This window comes from Stylophora pistillata, chromosome 1 (assembly GCF_964205215.1).
Source record: "Stylophora pistillata chromosome 1, jaStyPist1.2, whole genome shotgun sequence".
NCBI classification, from domain to species: Eukaryota; Metazoa; Cnidaria; class Anthozoa; order Scleractinia; family Pocilloporidae; genus Stylophora; species Stylophora pistillata.
The window spans coordinates 39,477,799-39,501,612 of record NC_142519.1 but is presented as its reverse complement, the minus strand read 5'-3'; the positions used below and the strand labels follow the sequence as shown (position 1 = coordinate 39,501,612).

The window sequence follows — 23,814 nt, the reverse complement described above, 5'->3', positions numbered from 1 at the left end:
TAGTTTTTAAATGCCAGAAAAAATAACCATCCAAATATTTGGCAATCTTAATCGAGCATTAAGTATTTTATTACTAAGCCAAGAGATTTATACTGAATGGCCAAAAAATTTGCTCAGTTAAATTAACTCACAGCATTTATTCTTAGTTAATGCCTCCAGAGCTTTTATGGTAGTTGCTTTATTTTGTCCCTCTTCTAGTTCTACCAGGCAAGCTTCATGAAAACATCCTCATGAAAAAGTTGTCTAGAAATTAACCTACCTCAGCTTGAATTTACAATGCTTTTCATACAGATTAGTATATAACATGATTTAGAGTGCAGTGTTGTGTTGATAAGCATGAGTAAAGTTTTTTCAATGACGACAAAGTTGCCCATTTGTGGTCTTAAAAAAATTTACTGGTGCATATTTACACCAAATTGCACAAGAAATGATGTCGTTACTTAGTAATTTATATGATAAAAGCATCGCGGATGGTCAAGACAGACGAAATTTTGGCAGTGCACATGCTATTTGTAATTTGGGCTCGTGTTACTCTTTGCACTGGTTTTACATGAGAAGTGCATTCATTTTTAGCCAATCAGTCAAGCATAATTTTTTATGTATATTATTATATGCTAAATCATATCAGGTAATTTTTGATGTATATTATTATATGCTAAATCATATCAGGTAATTTTTTAATTTTTCTCTTAGCTAAAGTAACGGGTAATTAACAAGGAGAAAATATTCATCTTCTTGCATCTTTCAGTTAGCACATGCACTTTATATGGTCAATTTAGCGGGCCATACTTCACTGTATGGCCTGCTAAATTCAAACTTTTGTTCGAAAAGAAAGTCTTCCCTCTCTGTTCAAACCTAGAGATATAATAAATACTTTACTGATCTTGTTTTCTTGGTTTGTATGTAAGTTTTGGAACCTCCTTTTTCCCTCGGATTTATGCCCCACACACTCAGGCACGCTGAGCAGAAAAAACCTGGTCTTTACTGGCCCTCTGATAGGGTGCGGGAAAAAAAATGGAAATTGTGCGCTTTTTCGGAGGCGAATTGTGCGGGAGAAAAAGTTAATTATGCGGGTAATTGTGCGGGATTGCGTAGTCTTGCGTCGAGCAAAATATTTCGTATCCCACTCCCTGTTAAAGTAAACATCGGGTTCTCCTCATAAATCATACCTTTTCTTGTAATATCAATATGAAATTCCTCCTGTAATGGCTAGATTACCTCTAGATTTTACTTTGAATGATTTTTATCTTATTTACTGAACTTTAGAACCTATGTTGCAGCAACTCTCTGTTCGTCAAAGCGATCGAAAGAGCTCAAAGAAAACACTCGAGGAGATCGCCCCATAATTTGAGTTCGCCAGTAAAAGTTACTGTCGATGGAAGCCGTGTTTTCTTATTCCACCACGATTTACGAAAGTCTTGATATCTGACACCCCATTCGTCCTGTAAATGCCAAGAATAAACATTCCTCTTTTCCACTTTAATGAGGAGGCCCCCACGCCAGCGGCCTTATTCCACAACACCTCTGATTCGTTATTTGAAAAGCATCGGCACAAACCGCCAATGAAAAATAGAGTTAGAAGTAGACTAGTGCCCAGGAAAGCGCAGGCTATTGTAAGAACGCCTTGTTATTTGAATAACGCAGTCGTCGAGTTGTTTGATGAGAGCGTGGAAATTCTAGAGTGTTTTTGAAGGTAAATAGTCTGAAAATAGTCTAAAATATTCTAGAAATCTTGATACTCGACAGAAATACCCGTTTTGATTGAAATTTCAAGTAAAAATCTCCGTATTGTGCGGGATTTTGCGAATTTTCACGGATTGTGCGGGATTGTGCGGGTTTGACCGAATTGTGCGGTTCGGCACCCGCGCACCCTGTCAGAAGGCCTGTCTTGAACTTATAGTGTAGACCTTGAATTCGGTAAATAAGAGTTATGTATTCTTTTTTAATGTGGCTTGCAAAGTGAAGCAAGCAGGCTATAACTCTGAGTGGAAAAAAAACTTTGTCCATGACTTAAACTGGTTTAGCAAGCTTAAGAAGTATATGTATTTACTAACTTCAAATGGCTAATTATAAAGAAATTTAAGGCTGATATTGGAAAAGACCGTTTAGTGAGCCAATACCGTACTCTCCAAGATTAATGAAATCTGTGAGGTCTAAATGTCTCACTGGTTTTATTTTGTATTTGTTTTTGCAATGAAATTTTTGTATTAAAAAACAATTACTGTTCTTGTTACCTTTTAGGTGTCTGAGTTACAGAATAGTGGAAGGCAAATGCTTCTGGTCACAAGTGTTGCTGTAGCTTTTGGCAAACAAAAACTTAGACATGAGATACTTCTCTCTCAGAGCGTACGTCAAACACTCAAGCCACAAGATGTCCTGAAGGTATTCTATGCACATGAATAAAGGCTGATAGTTTCGAAAGAAACTGTTTGGGGCTGCGTTGGTGGGAGTAATGAAATGATTTGGATATATCAACAAAGTTGAAGTGATAAATTGGCCACCGTAACGATTACAAAAGCTGACGTTTCGAGCGCTAGCCCTTGGAAGGGCTAATGCTCAAAACGTCAGCTTTTGTAATCGTTATGCTGGCCAATTTACCACTTCAACTTTGTTGATATATCCAAATTATTCTATGCACAGCACTGTTATTAAGAGATGTCTTAATTACCCTTAAAAAGCAGTCCCTGGTTGAAAATTTCAGAGGTGTTATCTTGAATCCTAAGTCTGTGAATGTTGAAAAAGTTCAGCTTGAATTTTCTAATTACTTGAACCTTTGTAAACTTTATTAATCCCTTTTTTGCTCAACCAAACTCATTTTCATCCACCCATCACCTTTCAATCTCTTCCACTTTTTGTGTGTTTGTGCCGTGTAAAGGTCAAGGGTTCAAGTGAAGGTCAAGGGTTCAAGTCCTGGAGCTGAGACTAACACTCAAGGTCTTGAAATAAATATCAGAAGAATGTGCTGCCGGCCTTTTTATGACATCTGCAAACGCATGGTTAACATTTTATTCTCAATTAAGGATGAAAAAAGGAAAGTCTTCTCTGTACTGGTTAGCAGGAGATGTTAAACAACTTATGGCCTTTCACAAAGAGTAGGCAACCTAGCTTAGTGTTGTGGTCTGACCTAATTTTTCCAAACATTCCTGAATTGGGGTACCTGCAAAATTCTCTTTCAATAAGAATACAAATTGTTATTCAATACAGTGTGGCCAAATTAAAGTGCCTTTCAAAGTGTTCTAAATTGTATGGTAGATATTAGATCTGAGCCCGCGTAAAAGCGGTTTTGTCTAAATATGCATGGAATCGAGGCACTTGGGCCAAAGGCTTTGTAAATTCTCAAAGGTATCACTGCATATTTCAAGACAACCCACATTTTACGCTATTTTTTTTTTTTTTTACTTTTATCGACAATCTGAAGCATTCAAAAAGCAAACTGATAGGAATGGTTTGACATTGTATTGCATTTGGATGCAACAACCGGAGCGATAAACCACATTGCAAGCATCTTTTGTGGCATTTACTGCCACTGAGCAGCAAGAAACTTCTGGCGACTTGGCTAGTCAAGATTAAACGGGAAAACACGCCCGTAATTAAGAAATTCCTTTTATGCAGTGAACATTTTGAAAAGGAAGACTTTTCTAAGTCATATGCTGGCTGGAAAGTAAGTCTTAAGTCAGACTCTCAGTTCCAACAATATTCAGTTTCTCCGAGCAAAAAACCAAAAGGAAGGCTCCAAAGGAAAGACGCTCAATTGATGATGACTTTGCGGCCAAGATGTTTGTAGTGTGGTTTATCATTCCGGTTGTTGCATCCCAATGCAATACAATGTCTAACCATTGCTATCTTTGCCTTTTGAATGCTTCAGATTCTCGATAAAAGTAAAAAAAAATAGTGTAAAATGTGAGTTGTCTTGAAATATACAGTGATACCTTTAAGAATTTACAAAGCCTTTGGCCCAATTAGTGCCTCGATTCCGTGCATCTTTAAACAAAACCACTTTTGTGTGGGCTCTGATCTAATATCTGCCATTCAAGCATATTCATCTGGAAAACATGCTATATAAATGCATCATTATCATTCATATTATCATTATCCACATGATAATGTGCAAGCCTACTGACTCTCAATATGGGGAATTGTGTGACTCTCACTAGGGTAAATCATCTGATATGGAAATTAAAAATCATTCATAATGCAGAGAATTGCCTTCTTCCTCCATAAATTTGTACTAAAAGAATCTTCTCTCCTTGACGAAGACAAGCTTTACATAGATGTCTTAAAAATTTACAGACCCGTGCACAGAAATCATGCACAGAACAGTGTTTTTTTTATCATGAGCCTCATTATTTACCTACAAGTACCAGCTACTAGAACTGTAAGCAATATTGGCAATTTATTACACGACTCAGGTAGTCAGAGGGCCAATAACTAAAATCAACCAATCAAAATGCTCTATTGCCGGTCCAATAAATTATTCTCTAAGTATTAGACCGGGCACTGTCCCAAATGGTCCTGAATGATACCACACTTGTTTCCCTTTGAACTTCAGTCGTATAATAAATCTCTTATTGACCAAGCTTGCTCGGGACTGTACTAGAAGAACATCGGCCCTCGGTCTTTTTTGTACGGACCTCGCTGCGCTCAGTCCGTACTGTCAAGATCTCGGGCCAATATTCTCCCAGTATGGCCCTTGCACTTGGTTAATAAGATATATATATACTGTGTTCTTGCAGTCAGTTGCAAGGCCTTACTTTGAACCAAGAGCATGTGCTGCTGTAGGACAGGGAGGATTGTTATCACTCTATGAAGCTATGTTTCAGCAGTATCACCTGACATGTGGACAGGTATGTTTTAAAGACTATTGCAAGAGATTAGTGAGGTTCAAAATTCAAACTTAGTGGTATTAAGAGATTTTTATGGGGTGATCATGTGGTATGAATCACTGACAGAAGAAATAATGAGGAATCTCTAGTAACAGGTATCACTATATGAACTGTTAGTAGTTTTATGAAAATTCCATGAATTTCTATTCAAAATGAAAATTCATGGGGTTATTTTAAGCCCTGAAATTTCCATGAATTGGGGGAATCTTTTTCATGGCCCATGAATTTCTTTTAAGTCTACTTTCACGACCCATGAATTTCCCCTGGAAGTAATCAGAATGAATTCCATGACCCATGAATTTCTTTAAAGTGCACCTAAACCCAAAAATTTTTTTTCGCTTAACGAAATAAGCGTATTTTTTGGAGTATTTCTGTGCAAACATTTTTTTATTTGCTCAAATCTTCAATTGTCTGTGCCCAGTCAAAATACGGAAAATTGGCCGCCATCTTGCCCCACGGCCGAGTTTAAAGAGGAATGGCTCTAGCGGGTAATGTGACGTCAAATCGAGAACACGAAAGTCTGCAGTTCACACATTTTCGCTTGTTTAGGAAGGTTGTAGTCGATTTTGTCGGAAAATATGCCGACTAAGTGTGTTATAGGAGGATGTAGCAACGTGTGAAATTTGCAACAGGGTATCACGCTTCATACATTCCTCATACAATACACCTGGTCGGCATATTTCAGACAATATCGACCACAACCTTCCCAAACAAGTGAAAATGTGTGAAAAGCAGACTTTCATGTTCTCGATTTGACGTCACATCCGCTAGAGCCATTCCTCTTTAAACTCGGTCGTGGGGCAAGATGGCGGCCGATTTTCCATATTTTGACTAGGCACAGAAAATTTAAGATTTAAGCAAATTAAAAAATTTTTGCACAGAAATACTCCAAAAAATATGCTTATTTCGTTAAGCGAAAAAAAATTTTTGGGTTTAGGTGCACTTTAAAAGTTTACTTTCATGACCCATGAATTTCCCCTGAAAGTCACCAAAATGAATTCCATGACCCATTAATTTCTTTAAAAGCCTACTTTCATGACCCATGAATTTCTTTTAAGTCAACTTTATGACTTATTAGTTTCCTCAGAAAGTCACCATGATTGATAGCCCCATGAAAGGCAATCAAATAATTCCAAGAAATTCTCAATATCTTGAATTTAAAGGTTTTAAGACAGATCAGAAGTAATTTTAGAGGCTTAAAAGCTTGGTTTAATAAAAGGTATGCTATACAAAATGTACCAAGAAATAATTATACATACATGTATATATACATTTATCATGAAATTTATTATTCAAACTAAGGTAGCAGTCAGTTATGTTAATTGCAAATTGTTAATCATAGATTTTCTTCTAACCTCAAATGCCTCTTGGATTCCATAATCATAAAAGTTTTTATTGTGATGCAAAAAGTCTCATGTCCACAGATGTGCTGAAATCATAAAACATAAAGTTCATAATCACAAACATGGGAATGCTTCGGAATGTGCACAATGGTGATCATCTGACTATATCTTATATTTCCTAAGGTGGTATCCATCTGTTATAATAGTGAGGGTAAAACATGATTGTAATCACATTCAAAGTTGTGATTGGCACGCATATGGCTTGTGTCATTTCTCACCTTTGCCATGAACACAACTCGAGTCAGGGTTTCAAGTCTTTGTTTCCTCAGCAACTTTTGGCCACAAATCGTTCATTTGTAATACGTTCGATTCAATCTACATACTCACCCCTGTCCCACTCTTCTTTCTCAGAGTCAGTGTGCTGTTATCACACATTTTCAAGCATGAGTGTAGTGTCCAAGCATACACTGTAGTTTGTAATTTTTTTGTCTTTAATTTTTTTAGCTATATAGTTTTTTTATTTTTATTTTTTATTTTTTTAATTTTCTAGGTGTAAAGTTTTTTAATTTTTTCAGTTTTGATTTTTCTGCTCTTTGGGTTTTTAGTTTTGTTATTTTTAATTTTTTTTTTCAGTGCCTGTTTCTACACTGTAAGGGGGGGTAATTAGGGATATTATTGTAAATTATCTGATTGTCTTGTGATTAAAACCTATAAATGAGCTTGACAGCTAAGTGTTTTGTCCACGGTAAATAAAGGTATTAGCTGTGGCTACACTGGACCTTTTACCCATGGGAAAGTGAGACTTTACCCACAGGAAGTCTGTGTTTTGTGTGTGACCTCTATTCCCACAGTGAAACTGCCCATGGGAAATTGCTATAGATACATAAAAAAGAAATAAAGAATTACCCATGACGTTTCGCGAACCAAGTCATAGGGTTTAGCAGTGGTTTATCTAACCACAAGAGTAGTTCAACCAGTCGGATGGAAGAAAATAGTAAATCCGGAAACCGCAGCACATGCTGGGCATTTTTGTGGTGTTGTGCTGAAATCGCAGCAAATATTCTCACAAGGACCAAATTCAAGACAGGCGGCATCAAACATGGCCAACTTTCGAGGTTCACTTTAAATATATTTTACTCATCTTTGCTCTGAATACTCCAATAAGAACCATAAGTTTCGTGGTTTGTGATCTCCATGATGAATTAATTTCCCACTAAAGACTGCTAGGTCAAAAGTTGACCTTGGGTAATTATTTGCGATGTAACCAGAAGACTTAAACCTGACCGGAAACCCAAACCAATCCCAACCCAAGGTTATTACCGACTGGGTTACCTCAGGAAGGAGGATGAGTGTAACCACAGCTATTGTTATCATTATGAAATACACAGAATATTTATCATAACTAGAATTATTACAAAAAATTGATTGTGCTTTTCAGGTGCTGATAACAAAACAGGATGTTTCTGATAAATACTCACTGGATAACTTGAGATCAAAAATGAAGGAGTTCATCTCTATGAACTGTATTGCCATTTAAAATGAGAATGATGTGGTAGCATCATCTCCAGGCATGGATCTAGATTTGGCTGGGGTGAGTACAATCAAATCCATTGTACAGTTTATGGTTTGAATCTACAATTGGCAACAAAATTGTTGACACATTGATCTTTTCAACCCCTAATTGCTTCAACTTTATTTTCTTTTTTTTTCAATTTTATCGCTTTTACCCTCGCTAAGTTCACCATTTTGCCCCCTCGTCCCCTCCTCAAAACAATATTGTATCGTGATTCCATGAACATTTGGCTAACACTGAATGGGGAGGGGAGGCGGGGGCTGTTAATTGTTTAGAGTGTGATAGAAAGAGGACTGTTCCTCGTCACAAGCATGATGACTTGAGTCACCTAATTTTAATGCTGATTGTAGAGGCAATATTAGATCGTGTAGTTTGATTGTTAAGGTGAGGGTACACTCGAGAAGCACAGTTGTAGGTAGTCAGGGCGACTGACGTTTGGATAATCTTAGCAGAAAGTCATCATCAGAGTCGTTCTCAGGAGTATCCTCACCTGCATGATCAGACTACACTGTATCAAATAATAATCAATAATAATGATCAAATAATGAAATATAATTATAATTTGATTGGGATGGATATATACATATAATACACTCACAGTAAAGACATTCAATTGAATTTCAATATCAAGTGTGGCAGAATTTGTCTTAAATGGGGTGACAAATTTCTCTTTAGCATATAGATGGACTGCAACATCACTTAATAATATTATTTTTGTCTCTTTGATCAGTTACTTTTTATTTTACATTAGGTGAAAACTATCGGACCTCCACAATCATATTCTCTACTCTTGACAAATTTAAGAGGATTTCAGTTGAAACAATTCCCTTAACCTAGTAGGGGCATGTTTTCATCTGTAGAACAAAGGAGAACACAAATCAAACCACCAGTTATTTGAAATGATTTTGACTTAGAATTTTTTTTTTTTATTGACATTTATACTGTTACTGAGTAGCATATAGGATTTAAGGTAAATGTAGCTGTTAGGTTATGTGCCTATGCTGTATGAAATTCTCTCTCATTACGTAGCAATAGACCACAACATAATGGTAGTCAGACAGAGTGAAACACAAAATGGGGAATGAATTTTCTAACTTAAAGAGAGTGAGAATTTGCCAAAAATGCTCCTTTTTAGTAAAACACTCACACAAACTGCTTGTCACAACAGGATTAACAAGAAGAAGCAAATAAACAATTTCTCCTTTTATGAAATTTACCATCAATCGGTTAAGATACTTCTAGGTTTCAATATTAAATTTTGTTACAAGTAATGTGTGTGTCTCCTTTAATATGAAAAATAAGTACTTGATGTTGCAGCTGTATGTGCATGTTCTGTGAAATAATTATCTCTCCTCTTCATGATTCATAGCAAAAGCTCTATAATTTTCAAAAATGAAAAACTCTTAAGCTCTTTATTTTTTGTCTCCTAACTTTCAAAGCCTCAAAGCCTTTTTTTTGTTATTTAATTGCATGTGAGCTCTGAATTAGATTTGAGATTTGGGATCCTGTTATTTGACAGTTGGTTGTTGTGACAAATTTCTGGTCTGCAAACCTAATAAGCCTGTTTTAAGCCAAATTAAATTGTAATATTGTACATCCACTATTAGAAACTTAAGGCAGCTGTGTCAGTAATAAAATTATTTTTTATCCAAATAAAAAAATTTGTTGTAGGGTCTTTTTAGTAATTTTTTGACTAACACTTCCTCACAGCACTTAAATAAGCCATTCTACTATCAGTCTACATATTGAGCAAATTCCATTTCACCTTTACTCAGCTTGGCTTTCCACTCTATTTCTCTTGCTTGTAGCAGATTAACTTGACTGAAATTATAATTTGTCTTCAAAAGGTGTCATTCATTGGTATGAATTGTGCTCATCAATTGAAAGTAATTTAATAACTTTTTCACCAAATAGAGATGTAAGTTAAAGCATTAAACTGCACATCCTATTCTAGAATTTTTTCAGTCATAATTATTTGCCCTTGAGTGTTTTCACTATTTGTCAGGTGCACCTAAATATTTAACTGCCATTTACAAATTCTCTCATTTTACACAATTTGCTCTGTTTCCCTTTTGTTATAATCACTAATTTCAGCTCATGGTGTTATCAGTTATCTTTCTGCTTAGGAAATTTCCTGACTTTTTTTATCATTTTGGAACATTCATGAAATGTTTTCTCTTCTGTTTTTCAAAACTATTTCAATATTACTTAACTTGCTTTTCAAGTCAGAATAGTTTAGTTAGCTATATTAGGTGGATGGCATTAAAATAAGCAGTTCTAGGACCTTTTCACATCCACCCCAGGGAGGGTCATTTCCTGGCAAACTCAAAGGGGGAATGGTGCTCTCAACATGCACAACTTCTGAAGAAAACCATTTGAAACAAAACTGAAATTTTCAGAATGGCAAGGACTTAGCCCGCAAGCAGACCATCAATTTACAGGTGCTTCTGCCTGACTTTGCCAGTGGGGTAATATGAGGTCTTAATGAGCAATGTGTGCTAATGAGAGGTCTTCAAGGGATCAAGCAATGATTGTTAGTGTCCCAATGGCATTGGCCAATTTGTCACTGTCTAAGTGTCCCAATGGCATTGGCCAATTTGTCACTGTCTAACTGTCCCAATGGCATTGACCAATTTGTCACTGTCTAAGTGTCTCAGTGGCATTGGCCAATTTGTCACTGTCTAACTGTCCCAATGGCATTGTCCAATTTGTCACTGTGTAAGTGTCCCAATGGCATTGGCCAATTTGTCACTGTCTAAGTGTCCCAATGGTATTGGCCAATTTGTCACTGTCTAAGGGTCCCAATGACATCGGCCAATTTGTCACTGTGTAAGTGTCCCAATGGCATTGGCCAATTTGTCACTGTCTAAGTGTCCCATTGGCATTGGCCAATTTATCACCGTCCAAGTGTCCCAAAGGCATTGGCCAATTTGTCACTGTCTAAGTGTCCCAATGGCATTGGCCAATTTGCCACTGTCCATAAGAGTACATACAGTGCTGCTCACACAGTGATCGAGTCACGAACTGATAGAATCAATTTATTTGACATTGATATTATGGTTAAAACAAATGAATTGATAGTAGTTAAGTGTGGTCTGTACTCTTATCTACAACGATATTCATTTTCGCAGTGATCAAAATTTGTTGACAGCCCCGTGCATCCACAACATTTTGACTTCTGTGATGACAAATATCATTGTTGATAAGTGTGCAAAACACTAAACCACTGTCGATTTGTCAAGTAGATGGCTTGCCTTGCTCAAGGCCTTAAACTTGCCCATGGTTGAAGAAATGCTTGGCCACAGTGCTGATAACACGTCAGGGCCAGAGTGTTTGCAGGCTAGTGGGGTCTCTTCTGCCTTATGAGTGTTGATATCGTTTGGAACTACACAACACTGGGGTTAAATGGGTAGAAATCATTTGTGACCATTAAGCAGTGATTTCCCATGGGCATAATTATATTATGACATGTTTATAAAGCAGAAGATCATTGATTTCTGAAGAGAGCAGATAAAAGAGGTTTCTGTGATAATTTCTGTTGGATATTAGCAATATGGGATATGGGGAGCATAGGATGAAAGGCTGTGTCCTTTCCCCTGGCTTAGTGGTAAAATGTCACTCTCTCTGGAGGGGTTGGGTGAGGGGGAAAGACAGTGGAAAAAATTGCTAGATACACTCATCCATTGCTGTAGTTTCATTCAAGTTTTCTTTGGACTGTAGATCTCTTTGTTTTTAGTGCAGGGACAGTATGCACCAATATATCTTTCCAATTGATACCTCATGTATAAGTTATTCTTCAGTCTTGTTTGGTGTCCATTATGTTCAATTATAACATAACCAAAGTAAAGCGCGTGCTCTGATTGGTCAATTTAGAATCCCCCATTTGCCCATGGGTGTATGCTGCTGACGTGAGCAAATGCAAAGACTATTTTTCCATGCGCGCTTGTTTTTTCTGGTCACGTAAGATTTGTTAAATAAAAGGGAACTCTTTAGCTACAATGTATCAATGTTATGTTTTAAAACAAATGGTAAACACCACAGTGTACACTATTGAGTTATGGATGCACTTGAGAGGTTTGCTAAGCACTCAAGAAGCTAGAGTCGCTCGAGGCGATAGCCTCGAGTGACTCTTACACCTCTTTTGTCCTTAGCAACCTCCCGTGTGCATCCATAACTGAATAGTGTACGCTGTGGTGTGTACCATTTGTTAAATTGCAAAAAGGCAGTGTGCACCACCCTTCCACTTGATCCCAGTTGCATACATGCAACTTATTCTTCTAAGTTTATCCATGTACTGGAGGACTTTTTGGTAGCCATATAATGAAGTGGAACTGAAAATGATTTGACAGGGTTGTCAGAAAGCTGATGAGTAAGCTATATGTACATTATTGTGGAATTGCCATGCCAAAGGAACCAAAGAAATGGTCCAATTGTATGAACAGAGTAGCCAAAAAACATGAAACTCATCATCATAGACAACCTAAATAAAATTTTGTTAAACAGTTCAACTTAAGACAATGTTTTATGTAGAATTTAGCTCAGTGAGAATGTAGTTAAAAGCTAGACAATGAACTTTTCTAACACTGTCACTGTCTCCTTTCCTTACATGCACTTTTCTTTCAACTTGATAAGATGGCCTGGGCACCGGTAAGTAACATTTTCAGTCACAAATCCCTAATTAAATCCCTTAGCATCATTTAGAGAGGTTAGTTGGCACAAGAAGTTGTAGTTAATGAAGAAAAAATGTTGAAACTTTACTTTCTGTTTCCCGGTTATTATCAATTCTAAGAACCCTAAAAAATATGTATTAATTTTAGCAGTTTCTTTAAACTTGAGAGGCCCATTATTGAAGTACAGCATGTAAATGTTTATTTTATTGTCAAACTTTGAGAACATTACCTTTAATTGGTGGATCAGCAAGTGAAATGTTTATAATAATTATTATAATGCTCTGGCATATATTGGAGATTGACCTACTATTTTAGCTTGTCATGCATTTTTTGGCATTAGCACATAGCTGCATTGTGTCAGCCTGGCATTTTTAGCTTTTAGTTTCCTTTATTATTAATCCTAAGAGCTGATTGCTAATTCTCTCTTCTAGCTTCTACACATTTCCTTGTAAATTAGTTACAAGAATTTGGTGTTAGATTACAATAACAAATTCTACTTGATAAGTTTTGAGTGTTCTCTTTACCTGTTTGCTGGATATTATTGAATATTATTGGGGGAAGTTACATGTTGATCACTTCTTGGAGTTTAAGGGTCCACCAATTCTAAACACAATTTATCTTTAGTTTCCTTGGTGACTCTGTCTTTGTCTGAATTAATCTCACTCATAGGATTGTTTGCTGTTCCTGTCAATATGTCTATGTTTATGTTCAACTTGATTCCAAAGTCTTGTTGCACGCTCATAATGTTAACAGTCGTGCAAAATATCTTGTCCTTACAATATCAGTAAGCAAATTCTCCACACTGTTCACCAGTACGGTACTGACTAGGAGAGTTTGTTGAACGATCAGTAGCTTCTGCAGTTGGTGATCATTTGCTTTATTCTCAGTACTGTAATGTTTGATTCAGCAGTCATATTGTAAGAAGAATTAGATGCTTGTCACCCGCAGGGTTGACCAGCATTCAGGGTTCATCAGATCGTAGGAGCTGCAGACATTACTTATCAGTCAGAGAGTTTTTAGCTTGATGTGACGCCAAATTCTCAAATTCTCAACATCTATTTATCGGTAATCAAACGACATAGGATGCAATTTGGAATGGAAAAAACGCGTGGAAAACTTTTTACTGACAAAAACAAATTGTGCACTTGTTTGATCCAGCAAATAGCCACTGACAAATTGCGAGCAATCACTGTATCCTCAACATGACAGATACAAATCTGCAGGTGTTCTAAGCATGTAGGAATCTTAGCTGTAGATGAAATTTTAGAGCAATTTTCAATTGTGTGCTGTAAGTAATACGGAATTGCTTTGGAGTTTTACTTAACTTTCCTCTGTGACTTCCTAATGTTACTGTAAATGAATGAACTGTTAAGCTTCAACGTAAACCAATTTGTAGAGTATGGCAGAACTCGACGAGATCTCTCGCGTGCAGAGCCATTTTTTGCCGCGTGCACAGCGTGCAATGTGACCGAAAACTCAAGCGTGCAACCCAGCGTGCATGGAGATGCTATGGTTGCAGTACTGTGCGCCGTTGACTCGCTAAACCCTGAGCTTAAAGAGAATCTAGCAATGAAGTTAATTCTCCTTACTCAAAGCAGTCTTTGAAAAATTCGAATACCTTTTTATGCAACTAATGTAACGCGATTTACAGCTGTTGGAATTCAATCGTCAATCGAGCCTTCGAGGCTGCGCATACCTAAGTGACAACCTCTGGGGACTGAGACAAGGCGGACTGACAGGGAAATGTTCAGCAAGCAACCGTGGACGATAATCCTACTCTTGTACGTTGGATCAGCAGTGACCTAATCGGCCCAAAATAATGAATATAAATATGGAGGCAAGACCGATACAACGTAGATAAGTTTTAAAACGGAGCACTATATCTCGGCTTGGCCAGTCGAAATATAGTGCTCCGTTTTACAACTTATCTACGTTATATTGGTCCAGACTGACAGTCACTGACAGACATTTGTTTCTGTATTTTATCACAAATATCACCAAATTTATAACTAAGACTTAAAAGGAGATAAAAAGTGCTAAATAAATATTATCAACTGTAACTTGCGTCTCTTTCAATCACATTAAACATACAATCTCTTAGTTGCACACAAATGAACGTACAAAACAATAAGAGAAAAGGTTCTGCTTCAGTTGGTTTCAATTAATATGATGCGATATTCCTCAACATCCTTTAATCTTTCCATTGCATCTGGGTGTTCTTCTACAATTCTATCAAAAACCTCCTGTTTCCTAGGATGTCCACCATTATTTTACGGTAGCTATATTTCAATAGTTCAATTACACAGTTTACTGAAAGAGCTTCTCTATTTCCTGCTACATTGATAAGGGTGAGACATCCATGTGTTTTAAAATGGGAGTTTATGTAAGCTATTCCTTGGTTATCTCGTGGGAGTCCTGTAGAAGAAAAATTTCAGAAGTGGGCACTTTGAAGGAAGCTGATTGAAGAGCAAGTCTGTAACTCTACAATGACTAAATTCCAAAAATCCTAAATGGTCGATGTTCAATGTTTGCGTAAAATTAGTGGAACAATGATTCTTCTTAAACATATTTTTTTGTTCTTAATGAGAAAGATCGACGCTTCAAACGAAAATGCTTAGAAACATTAAGGAAACATAGAAATGTTAAATAACATAGTTTTTTTAAAATATTATGTACTGAATTAGTTGATTGCGTCTTTAAAGGCTAAAGCTAGACGTTGCATGTCGAAGTACTGTTGACATCTCTGTGAAATATATATCTAGATTTTCTTTGCGTCAATAGTGTCATCCTTAACAAGGTCTCTTGAGTTGTAAACGATTTTGGTGCATCATTCAGTAACAGTGTAAGTAAAAGACACTAAGGCTGAGACTGATCGCCTTTTTCAGCAGTTTTGCTCCAAAAATGGGAAAAACAAGTATTCTTCAAACGGTTCGCATATCTTATTTTTGCAGCTACCGCGTGAAATGCAGCGATTCTTGCGTGCAAAATGGACGTTTACAAAAGGAACTCGTGCGTGCACTTGCCATACTGTGAAAATTGGAACGTGGATTGTAAAATGTGGATTTGATAATAACGTGACTGTTATTCCACTGTTCGTAAAAAAGATTCGATTCTCGTTGATTTCATCAGGTGATAAGTGTAAAGGACAATGATAGTTTATCTTCCTTGCTAACAGTGGACCTGAAGGCAGATTTGCTGTTAATATTATCAGATATACAGGGCATTTACAGCGGCCCTCCCGACTTGCCTGAGTCTCGCCTTCTAGACGCATTCAGGCCAGCGGACGTCAGTAATATTGAATTTTGAGAAAAGTCATGTGTTGGCAGGGGAGGCATGGAGTCTAAAGTGAAGGTTTGTACTTCCAATAGTTTAAAACAAGTTTGCAAAGAGTATGAAGGGGGAACTTTAGAAAATTGACCGTCCATGAGCGAGGATTGTTAGAGCACCGGATACTCTTAAGAGGAGGTCAGGTAAATTTTATTGGAACGCAACATTGAAATTCCCATTCGCAAGCAACGAGTTGTCATTCAAAAACATGGTAAAACAGCAGTGTTTTTGATTAAATAAAATTACAAAAAAGTACAAACGAGAAAGATACTGAATCTTGAGGAAAGCTTCAAGGCAGGCAGACAGGTACTGAAATTTAGCCAAATCCTTTCAATTTAGGACTATCCGTACACAGCTACGTTTTTACAATTATTCTCGGAGTACATTTTAGTTACCGTATGGCCTATAGTGCCGTTTTGAAATTTATCTGTAGTTTGAAAATCTCTGTTTTCAATGGAGAATTTTTTCTGATTAGTTTGGACGCAAGGCAGAACGATGACAGAAAGTCACAGCACGGTGTGAACGGGGCTTTATGCTAAATTTAGTACAAGTCATAAATCGTGTTATGATTCCTTTACAAAGGCAAGTTTGCGTTCGAATCTTTGGGAAAGAGAGATCGAAACAATTTCGCATGACGTGCCTTCTGCGATTTGCTCTCAGAGAAAAAGACTTACAAAATAACGATGAATTATTTCAACTCTCGTAACTTAACCATTTTATTTTTACCTTCTTTGTGACTGTTCAGGCTGCAGCCTGGGCACTAAAGAGCCAATGGTACCGGAAGTGATTACGTCATTCGTCAAGTTCTGGATAGCTGAAAGGTTGGAACATTCTTTACTATGGTCGACGAACCAGAGCCATCTGTAGAGAATCAGGCTGCGGCAGGTACGTCAGAATGTACCTTAGTCCATGTCATCGTCATGTTGTAGTTTACCCTATAGTGATTGGTTAGAAACTTAAGGCAGCAGGCCAATCAGAGAGTGCTTTATGTTAGATCGAAACTTGATTGCGATACTTTTATGTTTAGAATTCTCAAACTCTAATGGCTATCTGATACAGAGTTGATCTCGACTTTAACTTAAATATTCAGAAACACTGGAGGGACAGGATCCTGAAATCAAACAATTGAAGAGGAGATTAGGATTTCCACATAGGGTTCTGTGAAATTATTGATTTTAGATGCCAGATTGGGGGCAGTTTGGAAAAATGCCATATCAGCGTTTTCATTCAGTGTGCATCGTGAACTAGATACCGAGTGTTTTAAGTGATTACAGTGTCTGGTTAAACCTTTCAGTAACTTCTTCCCATCCCCCCTCCCTTCTGAAAATTTGTGGTAACTCGCGCGTGATGATATACCGAGTGGTCCTGGTTGATCCTGTGACTGTAAATTTGCACCTTCTTCTCGGGATATACTAGTTTTATAGAATTGTTTGCTGTTATACTGTTTTTCTTTTTTTCTGCGAAAATGTGTTTTTCGGTTTCTTTTATTAATTCGCTTTTTTTCATAGCTCGCATAAGGGGAAGAGCAAGCACCGACCGCTGACCAGGTACGGTTGTAGACTATTAAAAATGCTTAAGGCCAAACAGTTGTTTGCTATTAATTTAATTCCATGTTCAGGTCTAGCCTGCAGAGCAGGCGTAATCCTTTTGTGTTGTTCAGACGAACGGAGGCAAACGCGAGGCGAGCGTGAAGTAGCACGTTTCTCCCCTTGCACGCGACTGGCACTCCGCGCTTGTCTCGCGCTTACCTCCGTTCCACTGAAAAACGCCAAACAAATAACGTCTGTTCAGCAGGCTTCTTTGGACCATTTCAAATTATCCAGACTTATAGGCAAAAAAATTAACGGAAAAGTTGTCGACGAGATGTTTGACCAAAATGACCCGAAATTCCCTTTGGTTGAGGGGTAGTGTTCGGTTTTTTCCCAACATCTCTCTTTTTTTGCCTCGGCCTAGCACGGCTTGAAGCTGAGTCTTCTCGCGCCTCATCTATCATTTCAACATTCAAACGTCACGCGCAGTACTACAGTTTAAATGATGCACCTTTGTTTTTCTTTTACTTGTTTTGTCTAGCCGGCCAGAATCATTTACAAATTAGCCAACCTTCTTATCGAACGCAAGGATCAAATTGTAGATGCTAACTTTAAAGATCTGGACTACGCTCGGTTTGAGAGACGCTTAAGTTCCCTTATGATGGGCAGATTACTTTTGACACCGTTCTTCCAAACTTGAAAACCTTGCTCAGAGACTGAGACAGATTGCGGATTCCTCGCACAACATCTTGGGTCGTGTGCTAAAACGAACCAAAATCGCATATGGTTTAGAGCTGAAACAAGAAACTGTTCCAATTGGAGTGCTTCTTGTGATTTTTGGATCTTGCCCAGCTGCTCTAGGGCAGGTACAGCTGTAGTAGGTTTAAATGTTTCTCATCTTTTTCCTTATAGAGTATTGTAAGATTTAGAAGTTGACTTACCTGGTATTTAGATATGAAAAGTATTTGTTCGTTCGTTCGTTTTGTTTTGTTTTTTTCTTTTTCTGTGTTCCTGTTAACTTGCTTCTTAATCCAAAGTAAACTGAAAACATTAAAATCCTGCTTTTATTAAACCCAGGGATTTCGAGCCTTACCCATAGAAGACGAAAGGGATTTTTTTCCTCTGGTTTTGTTTGTTCATGTATTTGTCTTTTCATAAGCTGGAATTTTTTTCTCCAAGGTCGCCTCTCTAGCCATCAGCACATCCAACGGTTTGCTTCTGAATGGTGGTAAAGAAGCTTGTCACAGCAATAGATGTCTTCACAGTCTTTTTGCAGAGGCTTTGTCCATGTACGTTCCCCCTTCTCCCCCCCCCCCCCTCCCCAAGCTGTAAGTTTGGTAAGTTTTGTGACGGTACTTAGGCTGATTAGCTGACACTAACCCATCATCCTTGTTGTTTTTTTCGCCTCAACAGACGTCAGTAAATGTGTACAATTTTTACTGTCATTTGTAGAGAGAGTCAAATAATTTCGAGATAGTAAACCGGCAGCAGTAACTTTTTCTAAAGGATTAAGACATTAAACGAGCCCTTTTAAACTTTTCATACATTAATTTTCTGCTCTCAATTTAAGCTTTCTAGTGACTACCATTGACTGACTTCCTCGCAGCCATTGACTTTGATTCAGAGTTTTACTGCCTTGCAATTCACTTCGCACACTGAATGTGGACTAATTAGGTTTCAGTATGTCTTTGATGCTCTCAATAATTACTCAGGGATGAACCTCGCAACTCTTTTGCTTTCCAACACATGAATAAGCAAAGTGGGTACCCTGTTCCAGAAGTTCTCTCAGACCGCTTTTCGACTGGGTGTCGTAAAAACAAAACTCAAGTAATCACAAGGAGCCAATGACGGCTCAAATAAAAAAAGCAAACGGCTGAGTGACCATCTCGCCTCTGGTTGTAGTTTTGAATCTGATTGGTCGAGGAAGTGGTACGAGTTTTTTGGACCAATGACAAGGCGCAGTAAATTAAACCAAGATGAAGACAATTCCGAATTTGTTTTCACACTCAAGTGGAAATTTCTCTAATAAATGAAGCGCGATGGTACGAAGAGCGTTGAATTGGGAAGGTTTGGCGTCTAGCCTTCCCAAACCTCCTCTCCCTTCTCACCGGCGATCATTTCTCATAGAAGCCGTGCCACAGATCTGTGATCGAACTCTGTGAGCCGATCACACCCGTGTCAGTCCTGTAGTCTTTATATACTGACTGTGTAAATGTTATTCTTACTGTTAGGTCAGTACTCGAGAAGAGGTAAATCATCTTAATCAGTTGGATAAATACGTGGATGTAATCATCCTTCGAGGCTCCAGTGAGATGATTGAGCGCATTCAGACAGAGCAAAGAAATTCCTGTTCTTGGCATGCTTAGGGAATTTGCCACGTGTATGTCGACAAAGATGCAGATCTTGAAATGGCCACAAAGATTGGTGAGCATTATATAACTCATTATTGTACCTCATGCTTGGTGAAAAAGCGTTTCATTGCCGATTTTGCTCGATTTTTAATTGGAAGTAGTAATAACCCGCGGTTGCATTCGTTGCGCTTAACTTCGCTCTGTGATTGGTCCAGAAAACTTGCAGCATTCTTCCAACCAATCATCCTTGATTCGGGTGCGATTAACGCGACAAGAACCCGCATTCTGCAATCTTCAGCGATAACTTTCTTGATACTACTTGTGGTGCTTGTGTGGGGATCAACTTTACCACATGGTTTTACTTACTTCAAGGATCGTGAAATACGAAAATTTTGGCTTTTTTTCCCAAAAACCATTTGATAACTCCCGCTATTCAACTAGATGTTTAAACGCGGGTAATATCTTTAAACCAAACCGTTTTTCAATGGCTTTCCGTTCTGGCTTAATGATTGCCGAGACAAACATTTCGTTGTGGGTGATCATGCTCGTACGGTACATCTGTTAAACTTGATTTTTTGGCATCGATAGTCTGTATTTTGGTTGCAGTATACTCTATTCTTCCTTTGTAGTAATGGATTTCAAATGTGACTACCCTGCAGCTTGCAAGGCTCTGGAGACTCTTTTAGTCCACAAGGATCTTGTTCGGTCACCATCTCTGGAACACATGTTAAAAGCTCTCAGGGAAAAAGGAGTAAGTCGTTAACCTTTACACTATAACATCAGAATGCGCTTTTTCCATATTGCTCTCTATGCTTTGGGTGATGAAAAATGAATGCGCGAGAAAATTTCGCTTCTAAGAAATTTTAGAGCGTTACTTTTCAACGGTTATAAATTTTTGTGTTATTTTGCGCAATTGAATTTATTTTGTTTTTGTTTTTGTTTTTTTTTTTCATCCCTCTATGCGTTTTAAGCGTCAAAATCACGAAATTTGACAAAACTATGAAAACACAGCTTTGAGTGAAATTGAAGAGCGAAGCTGTTTTATTATTATTTTTTTTTTTATTTTTTTATTTTTTTCAATCAGTACGCTTTTTTTGTCCGTCGCTAACCTACGTAAGTTCGCTCATTATTCATGCTGGACAAAATGTGCGTCCCTCTTATTAAGACCACCAACTCACCAACTGACTCCGTTTGCTAATTTTGTTCTTATTTCTCGTATTAATTTTATTTGTTTGTTTAATTGATTTTCTTTTAAGGTTATAGTTCACGCCGGACTCAAGTTGGTCATTACTTTACCGCTGGCTCCGGGTGTGGCCAAGACTATGACGAAAGAATACAGCGGGTTAGAGTGTACAGTGGAAGTAGTCAGAACTACAGAGGAAGCCATTGATCGCATCCATCAATTTGGAAGCTCCCACGCTGATGTCATTACCACTGATAATGGTAAAAAGATCTTACTTAATCTCTCTGTAATCAGGGTTCTTTTCAGCTCTGTTTTTAATCGCAACGATTTGGCGGAGCTATGACAGTGTGATGAAGATTATATCAGTGTTTTTTGGTAATTCTCGTGATATTTAAGAGCTGTTGACCGAGTGAGGGTGACTATGCAGCGAGGTGAATATCCACCGCTAGCTACATGTAAGAGACATTAGTCTTTCAATGTTAACGCCACGCGCCATTTTGATTTGCCGCATATGTTGACTAAGCGTTTGCTAAAGTTTTCATTATAACAATTCAACTTCCGTTTGTTTCCAGTATGGGGCATTTCTTTCAATGATTCTAAGGTCCGTTTTTAGAGGTCATTTCTGTTGCCCATCATCTCTACACTGTGATGTTTCGTATGTTTGTTTGTTTGTTTGTTTCTAAAAACCTTAAAGAGAACCTACGTAAGCTGCGCAGCGCAGAAAAATATAGACAGCTTACTTATATTTTCCAAGTTTCTATGTTATACTACATATTGCTCAGTTCACAAATTTGTAAGCCGCGCAAGATGCATTTATGGTTTGCGTTGTGCCGATTACTAAAAGCCCCTTATCAAAATATTTTATTTTTAGAGGGGACGGCTGATCACTTTCTAAAAGCTGTGGATAGTGCGTGTGTCTTCCATAACACAAGCACTAGATTTTCCGATGGGTATCCCTTTGGCCTGGGTAAGTATGAAACAGTGTGCTTAGCTATTACAGGAACACAATTGCTGTTAATTAAGTAAAATAAAAGATTCAGTTCGTGGAGCGCAAAATTGATTAATGACCCGATGGGAGGAGAAATTTGCTTCGGTTCCAGTAACAAGGGTTCTAGTTATGGATTGTGAAGGGTTAAAAGATTATGCCAAAGGGAAATAAAAATCTTATCGAATTCTCGGGAGGCTTGAAGCAAAAAAAATGTAACCTGCGACGATCCTTAATTGGTAAAAAGGGATACTTTTGCTTATAGATATCAGAGGTCCGGGAAATAGGTTGCAGGCGCGCAACTACGGCAGCTATGGGATTGGATTTCTTATTTTGACATCATTGATGATGACATCCTCCATTCCCAGTGTTCTTCGTGTAGCGTGGCACCTTTCGTAGTCTTTTTATGTAACCATTTGGAATTTAGAAGCTTGTAAACCTTTAACTTCCATCATTGACTCGGGGCCCGTTTCTCGAAGGTACAGTGAAATTAACGGGCCGGTAAAGCTGTTCTGTTTTTGCGGCTACTGTTTCCTATAGGAGGAATATGTTGTTATTCAATGTGGGGTTTCAGAAGATTTGTAAATTGTGCAATAAAACTATCAGCTAAAGGAACAAAATGTACTGGTTAGAGTGCCAGAACCTGCGAATCTATTCTCTACATTTTGATTGTAAAATATGGCTTCGGGCCTGTTCAGTTAATGGGACTTTCGGAAAACGGGCCCCAGAATTTCTACTGAGGGAATTATTAATTGATCCAATACCAAATTCTCCGAACTAGTTTCATACTATTTGTATGGCTGCCTGTGAGGAGAATTGCTAATGATATCTTGGGAGTGAACGGGTTCATCTAATTAGATACGCATAGGTAAGATTTTTCAAAGGCGGTGGGAAGAGGGATAGGGACGCTGTCACGAATTTCCGCGCTCTTCTGTGAAATGGCTCATACTGCGTATTTGCGCGTTTGCATTCAAGCGGCGAGAATGACGAACAAGTGGAGTATCTAGCCACGGAAAACATATAATGCCATGACGATTCTTTGGATTTGGGCAGTTTTCCAAAAGTGATTCTGAAGATTTGAATGTTGTTGACCTGAAAAGGTCGTTTTACAAAGGGAGGGGAAATTATGCGCGCATCGGGACTCCTACCTTCCAGGTACACCCGTGAGTCCATTAGAACCTTGAAACCCCGGTATAGCTCCAATGCTTTGGTCGTGGATGCACTTTGCCCGTTTTTCTACCTGTTGATTATCGTGGGTTTTCTTGCCCTGCGTAGGAGCATAGTGTGTCGCGGAACTTGCTATAGGTAGCGGGGATGGGAATTCATCGAGTCCTTCAAAGGTACAGGATACTAAATAAACATCATTATTTTATTTAGGTGCTAAAGTAGGTATCAGCACGGGTCATATCCATGCCCGGGGTCCTGTGGGTGTGGAAGGATTACTGACCGCTAGATGAGTAATGACTGGCCAGGAACACACAGTGGATGACTTTGCTGATGGAGTCCTGCTCAAATATCTTCACGAGACCCTCCCGACTGAAGGCACTCCTCAGGATTCTACTGACGAGGAAATGACTTCGGATAATGGCGACAGCGAAGTAATACAGAAATAATTACGTAATGCTAAACGTGTACTTCAGTTTGCGCACAGTACTCGTTATACGAGTCAATGTTATGCTTTTGATTAGCGCATGTTTTGAAACGTCCCACCCAAGAACGTATTATCATGTTGAATTAATTTAGCTATTACTCTCATGTTTGTATCTCAGTTGTCCGTTTTTGTTATCCAACTACAATTCGTAGGGGAAAAATTACGCCAAACACGAGTACAAATATCACGCGGTATTTGTACTCCAGAAAGCCGGTTAGACAGGTTTTCTCGCATCGCGCACGCGAAGAATTGGATTAAAGTTACGGGGAAAAAGATGGCGGACAATTTGAATTATATTTCTGACGACGAAGAGTCGGAA

At 38.1% G+C, this 23,814-nt stretch overlaps 1 pseudogene across 1 annotated transcript in view; it reads left to right on the top strand.

Annotated features, from left to right (window-relative positions):
- LOC111346453 (delta-1-pyrroline-5-carboxylate synthase-like) overlaps positions 1-23,553 on the top strand; it is a 25,273-nt pseudogene extending 1,720 nt beyond the window's left edge. Inside the window, exons 2-15 of the transcript XR_015999778.1 lie at positions 2,242-2,382; positions 4,734-4,844; positions 7,665-7,817; positions 12,432-12,446; positions 15,599-15,820; positions 16,542-16,701; positions 17,323-17,343; positions 17,867-18,191; positions 18,505-18,666; positions 19,557-19,749; positions 20,306-20,427; positions 20,933-21,119; positions 21,731-21,826; positions 23,222-23,553. The product of XR_015999778.1 is annotated as a delta-1-pyrroline-5-carboxylate synthase-like (transcript). The remainder of the gene's footprint in view (positions 1-2,241; positions 2,383-4,733; positions 4,845-7,664; positions 7,818-12,431; positions 12,447-15,598; positions 15,821-16,541; positions 16,702-17,322; positions 17,344-17,866; positions 18,192-18,504; positions 18,667-19,556; positions 19,750-20,305; positions 20,428-20,932; positions 21,120-21,730; positions 21,827-23,221) is intronic.
- Positions 23,554-23,814: the final 261 nt, after the last annotated feature.